This window comes from Nelusetta ayraudi, unplaced genomic scaffold, assembly GCF_046127955.1.
Source record: "Nelusetta ayraudi isolate G7.1 ecotype Tasmania unplaced genomic scaffold, CSIRO-AGI_Nayr_v1 ptg000138l, whole genome shotgun sequence".
In the NCBI taxonomy this organism is placed as follows: domain Eukaryota; kingdom Metazoa; phylum Chordata; class Actinopteri; order Tetraodontiformes; family Monacanthidae; genus Nelusetta; species Nelusetta ayraudi.
In genome coordinates, this window is record NW_027466188.1 from 334,851 (window position 1) to 342,477 (window position 7,627).

Consider the following 7,627-nt stretch of genomic DNA (forward strand, 5'->3'; position numbering starts at 1 on the left):
ATCATGGCAAGTGCAAGTGGAGCAGCTGCTGCTAAAGAAAGTCCACCGCCAGGTTCGCTACCCTTTATATTAACGTACTGCTACACAAACTTCAAACAGAACAGCAGAGACAGAACTGCAAAATGTAAATGCTGCAAAAGGACAATAAAAGAAAAAGGTTCCACAACCAGCAACTTCCTGCGGCACATTGAAAAGGTGCACAAGGAAAGGTAAGTTGTACTCATAGTGTTTTTGCATACATTGTCTAGTTATTGTTTAGCTTAGTGCATTACCAAGAAGAAACGGTCGGGCCGTGGTGTTTTAACGAGACCGCAGTGTAACGTTAAACAAACACCACGGCTTGGTTACCGCCGTTTTACAAGCTAGCTTGTTGCGCTAGCTTGTTGCGCTAGCTTATCACACTAGTGTTTAGGGTTGCCACCCGTCTCGTTTTTCCCAGAATTGTTCTCTTTTTTCACCACCTGTCCCGGGAAAAATAAAATCTCTCCCGGGACACAATTTGTCCCGTTGTTTAGGGAAAATGACAAAACCTCATTTGATTTCCGTCTGTGGTCTAGATAGGGTTGCCAACCCTCCCGTAAATATACGCACTTCACTTTTTACCCGTATATTTCGGGGATGCCTCCGCCTCCCCCCCATGTCCCGGATTTGAAACTCTAGGAGGTGGCAACCCTACTAGTGTTTGTGTTACAAAAATGAGCAACCTCCCATGTTGTTCATCTACAGGTATGCTGAATATAAGGCAGCCAAAAAAGTTTCCTGTGGAGAAGCCCAAGAGGGTCAGACTCAGAGCAGCCTCGATTCCTTTGTGGGACTAAAACAAGGAGTGAAAACATACAGCCAGGGCCATCCCCGACAGAAGACCATTACTGACTCCATAATTCATGACCTCATCATCTCATGCAACCTTCCTCTGTCCTTGGTTGACATACCCAGCTTCCAGAACTTCATGTCAGTGGTGGATGAAAAATACTGCCCAGTAAGTCGAAACACCGTTACCAGACGTCTGAGTGATCTAGCATCCGACAAAGAGTACAAGATCAAATCCAAATTACAAAAAGCAGACACTGTGTCTGTGACTGTGGACATTTGGACTGACAGGAGCATGCGAGGCTTTCTAGGTGTAACGGCCCACTTCATGGAAATGGAGAAGAACAGTGTCTCAAGACTGCAGACAGTTCTCTTAAGTTGTGATAGATTCACAGGTTCACACACTGGAATCAGAATCAGTGAACAATTTGAGGAGATATGTGACAAATTTAATGTAAAACACAAATTAGATTACATTATCAGTGATAACGCTTCAAATATGAAGAAGGCCTTTACAGTTTGTTTCCCCTCAACAACTAGAGCTGAGAGGCATGAGTTGGATGACGAGGGTGAAGATGATGATGAGCTAGAAAATTATGACTTATGGGAGGATACAGGTGAAACCCTCCAAGAAGATGTGGACACCATCCAGAGTAGCTGCCGGCAACAGCGGCTGCAGTGCTTTGCCCATTCATTGCAGCTCGTCGTGCGAGATGGACTGAAAGAGACCAAAATTATTAACTGTGCATTGGCAAAGGTGACAAAATTCTGCAGTTTACTTCATACAACTTGTGGACTTAAGGAAGCTTTTAAGAAAACGTATGGAGCCAATCGGAGCATCCCCTCTGCTGTAGCAACTCGTTGGAACTCGACTCTCCGCCTTGTACAGGCAGTCACTGACCTTGATCCCCAAAGCCTTAACACTCTCCTGGAAGATGAAAGACACAAAAGCCTGTGCCTAACAGGCAGAGAGTTGAGCCAGCGGAAAGAGCTTGTGGAAATTCTGGGCCCGTTTCTTCAAGCAACAGATCTCACACAAGCAGAGAAGGTGGTTACTCTCAATGCGGCTCTCCCTAGCATTCTATCACTCAACAGCCACCTCAACAGTATGCAGAAGAAAGCTCATTACCTGCGCGGTTTAGTGAAAGCCCTACAGCAGTCCCTCCAACGCCGTTTTCAGGTATGATGGTAGCTATAAAAACAAAACATTTTCACCCACTTCTTTACTTCTGTAAACCTGTGATCTGACCGTAAAGCTGAATTTGATGATCTGATTTTGTTTCAGGGGATGTTCGTAAATGTCAGAATGGAGGAGTCGGACAAGCCTGCAGGAGACCTGCCCTTTGGAGATAAGGTTTACATGATGGCTGCACTACTGGACCCATACTACTGCCTCTTTTGGCTGGAGCATGATGTTCCCATCCCAAATGATGTCAAGAGTGATGTGAAGGAGATGGTAATGGGTAAGTTTACTTGTGATAGATTCCTTAACTTATATATTCCTTAATTTAATCATCACTATTTGTATAACTAAGATCATGATCTGATGAACATAATGTAACTAACCATGTTTTTTGTGGACATTTTTCAGATCATGTCTTGGCTGATGCTTCTCAAGTCACTGTACGTCAAGAGAACAGCAGCGGTGGTGAAGATGACAAGGAGCAGTCACCGACACCTGCCAAAGTTCCTCGCCTGTTCTCAGCCTATCGGAAGAAAAGCAAGAAGAACCCAGACCATGCCTCATCTGTCAGGGCTGAACTCAAGCGCTACATCCAGAATTTGGAGGCAGCCTAATATTTTTTTTAAATGTAACTTAAGTTCAGTTGTATAATTTTTCAGTCTTTCGGCCACTGAGAGGCAGCCTAATGTTTTTTTTTTTAAATGTAACTAAGTTCACCTTCTTGGAGGCTTTCTTTCTTTTCTTTTTTCCACACATGGGTTAGTTTAGTAATAGTTAAGGCCCATGGAAAGGACAGACAGTTTTACTACTTTATTTTATCTATTTTATTATTTAATATTATTTATTATTATAAATGCCATCTATTTTTGTGTTTTTTTTAAAAAAAGTCTGAATAAAAATTTGGATATACTGTATTTCAGCCAGAGGCTATGTCATTTTATATATATGTGTGTGTGTGTGTGTGTGTGTGTGTGTGTGTGTGTGTGTGTGTGTGTGTAAAGACTCGTGACTCGACTCGGACTCTAAATCAAAGACTCGCGACTCGACTCGAGTCTTGCCCCTCAAAGACTCGAGAATTGACTCGACTCGAGGCCGAAGACTCGTGACTCGACTCGGACTCTAAATCAAAGACTCGTGGGCATCTCTGCCAGTACCCCACCGCCATCTTGCTGGCATCTGAGTCGAAGTGGAGCTCTGTAGCCATTACTGATCCAACCACGGGCCCTTCAATCCTTTCCAACAAGAGTCACTCTCATCTCATCAGTCCACAAAACCTTTGAAGAATCTGTCTTCAGATATTTCTTGGCCCATTCTTGACGTTTCAACTTGTGTGTCTTGTTCAGAGGTGGTCGGGTTTCAGCCTTTCTGACCTTGGCCATGTCTCTGAGAACTAAATACCTTGTACTTCTTGACACTCCAGGTAGGTTGCAGTTGTGAAATATTGCAGAACTGGAGGATAATGGGTTCCTGGTGGCTTCAAGTTTGTTTCTTCTCAATTTTTTGCGGTTAAATTGCATCTTTTCTTCTCAACTCGTTTCTTGCAACCCTGTTTACCATTTGCTACAAAACGTTTGATGGTTCTGTGATCACGCCCCAATATCTTAGATATTTCAAGTGTGCTGCATCCCTCTGAAAGACCTTTTTACAATTTTTGACTTTTCAGAGTCAGTCAAATCTCTTTTTTGGCCCATTTTTCCCGAGGAGAAGAATCTGCCTAATAATTATGCACACCTTGATATAGGGCGTTGATGTCCTTAGGCCACATCCTCCCTCGTTATACAAATACACATCATCTAATATGCATTATATCCTCTTAGCATTCAAGTTTATACAGCTTGGGGTTGGAAATTAAGGATAAAATGATCATATGGTCAAAATAGTCACTTGCCTAATAATTGTGCACACGGTGTATATATGGATCTATCTACTACTAACTCTCAAAAAACTGACAACCAACAGCAACAAAACCAACCTACTATGCAATTTTTTTTTGAAATTAGCGCCATTAAATAGGGATGCCCTATTTGCATGCAGTCAGCCATGTTTCACCTCCAGTCAACACGCAGTGGTTCACATGAAGGTCCAAGAGGCCTACAGACCTACACTGAGTCTGGACGTGGCAGTACAGTTGGATCATTGTCTTTGTTGTGTTGTTTGGTCATTGTGATCCAATGTAATGTGAGAGAAGGACGAGTGCAGTTATATTGGAGTGAGTTATTTAGAGTGTAATAGAAGTTATAATGCAGAGTCTGTTTTTATGAAATGTTCTATCACCTGGCAACCATCCATCCATCCATCCATCCATCCATCCATCTTCTACTGCCGTATCTGGAGTCAGGTCTCGGGGGCAGCAGCCTCAGCAGAGACCCCCAGACTTCCCTGGACCCAGTCACCTCCTCCAGCTCCTCCAGTGGGACCCCAAGGCTTCCCAGTCCAACCCAGAGACCTGGTCCCTCCAGCAGGGTCTCCTCCTGGTAGGACATGCCTGGAACACCTCCCCAGGGAGGCGTCCTAAACAAGACCCTGAGATGCTGGAACTCCTCCCCCTGAGGCAGGGCCTCCCCACCGACCCAGAGAGGGCAAACCACCTCATATCCAGCATTGATTTATCTGTTGGTAATTAATTATAATGTATCATTTATTTTATTTAAATTATATTTGAACTGAATTGGATTTGTTTGTAAAAGTGAGATTTATTTTCAGAGAGTTTATTTATTTTCAGCAGAGCAGTTTGTTGTTGATGTGTGGAACCTTCATGCTGAGATGTTCCAGCCGTGGATGATGAGAGCAGAAGCAGTGGTTGTGTTGCTGCTGCCTTCACTGAGCAGCTGCTCCAAGTCCTGCTTCTTCCACTGAGGATTCAGCTCCACCAGTGGCTTCTGGGACGTCTCTCCCAGTAACCACAGCAGCTTGTAGGGAGAAGCAGTCCGCCAGCCACCAGGCTGCACTGGGGTCAAAGGTCGTGACACACCCACACAGTCTTGGTGCGTGCAGCTTGCTGTTTGGCTCCACTGGTTGTAGTTCTTTCAGCCACCAGTAGATGGAGCGCTCCTCTTCACTCTCCTCATCCTCACCACCACCTGCAAAGATAAGAAGAGACAGCAGGAGTCAGGACTCAGGGTCCTTGAACGCATCATCACAGAGACGTTGACTGTTGATGGAGATGATGGAGTGACTGGTGAGAAGAAGCAGACTCTCAGTCACATGTCAAGTGTGGAACATCAGAAGGTCATGTGACCATGGAGTGTTGGACTGATACTGAGGCCTGATGAAGATGAACTGATCAATAATTGAGTGGTGAACTGAGAGAAGAAGCAGTTTGGCAGATGTTGGATGAATGAGGAGCAGCTGGACGTCACCATCCTCCTCTCACACTGTGACTGGGAACACTGGACCTCTGCTGTGGGATCAACTGGCTTTGGTGCTGGAACCATCATCCACTGGTTCCAAACCAGTACTAACCTCACACTCTCCAGTTGATGGTCACTGCTGTAGACAAGATCCATCAGTGGCTCCTTCACTGATGACTCCTTCAGGGGGTTCATATTCAGGTCCAGCTCTCTGAGGTGGGAGGGGTTGGACTTCAGAGCTGAGAGCAGCCAATCACAGCTGAGCTCTGACAAATTGCAGCCCCATAACCTGAACAGAGAATAAATGATGGAGTTTATAATGATAGAGAGTTTTTCCTGGGTGTCATCACTCTGAAAATCAAAGTGAAATGTCCACTTCAGCATCTGCAATCTGCAATCTGACCACTAGATGGGAGGATTTTACCCACTGTACCTTCAAGCACAGTTTCATTCATTACTATCACAAACCAGTGTCTGCAAATTGAATTTCCAACAGCAGTGAAGTGAAAATCATGACAACAACAACAAGAGTGATAGAAGTTGTAGAGTGAAGAGGGTGAACTGACCTCAGAGTCTCCAGTTTACAGTCTGGACTCTGCAGAAAACCACTCAGCTCCTTAACTGATGAATCCTGAAGATAGTTCTCAGCCAGGTCCAGCTCTCTGAGGTGGGAGGGGTTGGACTTCAGAGCTGAGAGCAGCCAATCACAGCTGATCTATGACAACCTGCACCTCTCCAACCTGGATACGGAATAAATGATGGAGAGTGTCATTCACAGTTGGGTGTGCGCGCGCACGCGCGCGTGTGTGTGTGTGCGTGCGTGAGTGCGTATGTGCGCATACGTGTGTGTGTGTGTGTGTGTATGTGTGTGTAATTTAAAACCAGTTTTACACATTTCTAATGGAATCAAAGTGAATTCCAACAAACTCAATTCAACGTCATGACAACAATAACTGCAGCAGTTGTAGAGTGAAGAGGGTGAACTGACCTCAGAGCCTCCAGTTTACAGTCTGGACTCTGCAGAAAACCACTCAGCACCTTCACTGTTGAATCCAGAAGGCAGTTCCAACTCAGCTCCAGGTGTCTGAGTTGGGAGGGGTTGGACTTCAGAGCTGAGAGCAGCCAATCACAGCTGAGCTCTAACAAACAACATCTCCACAACCTGAATAGAGAAGAAATGATGGAGAGTTTTTCCAGGGTGTCATCACTCTGAAAATCAAAGTGAAATGTTGACTTCAGAATCTGACACTAAAGCAATCTGAAATCTGACCACTAGATGGTAGGATTTTACACACTGTACCTTTCCACCCAATTTCATATGCTTCAAACACAAAGCAGTGACTGCAAATTGAATTTCCAACAGCAGTGAAGTGAAAATCATGACAACAACAACAAGAGTGATAGAAGTTGTAGAGTGAAGAGGGTGAACTGACCTCAGAGTCTCCAGTTTCCAGTCTGGACCCTGCAGAAAACCACTCAGCTCCTTCACTGTTGAATCCTGAAGGTGGTTCCAACTCAGGTCCAAGTGTCTGAGGTGGGAGGGGTTGGACTTCAGAGCTGAGAGCAGCCAATCACAACTGAGCTTTGACAAACTGCACCTCCACAACCTGAATAAAGAAGAAATGAAGGAGAGTTTATAATGATGGAGAGTTTTTCCAGGGTGTCATCACTCTGAGAATCAAAGTCAAAAGTCGACTTTAGAATCTGACACTCAACAAAGGAGAGCGGGTGAGTGAATGAGCGCTGAAATCTGACCACCAGATGGCAGGATTTTACACTCTGTACCTTTAAACCAGGGGTGCTCACACTTGTTCAACATGCGAGCTACTTTTAAAATGACCAAGTCAAAAAGATCTACCTACTATACAATCGGTGTGTGTGTGTGTGTGTGTGTGTGTGTGTGTGTGTAACGCACATGTTTTGCTAGCAGCATCTCCCAGGATCTCCGGTGCTTCTGCTGTGCGTGACTTTGAAGCGTATTTTCCGAGCGAGGCGTCAAAACAAAATTCAGTACATCGGACATTATGACCAAGGGCCAATTCCAATTCCTCCCTTAACTCCTCAATCTCAACCCTCGCCCTTAACCCTCAATCTTTGGCCCTCAATCTTGGCCCTCAAAAATAAGTGTAAGGGCTTAGAAATGGGACACCCCTTAAGTGCAGTTACGTCTTCAGACTGTGGGGGGCTGCCTTACGCCAAAGCTAAGTCCAGTCTGTCAAGAAGACGACAATGACGAAGAAGAAGGAGAAGAAGAAAAAGACGATGAAAAAGAAGAACTCCTCCG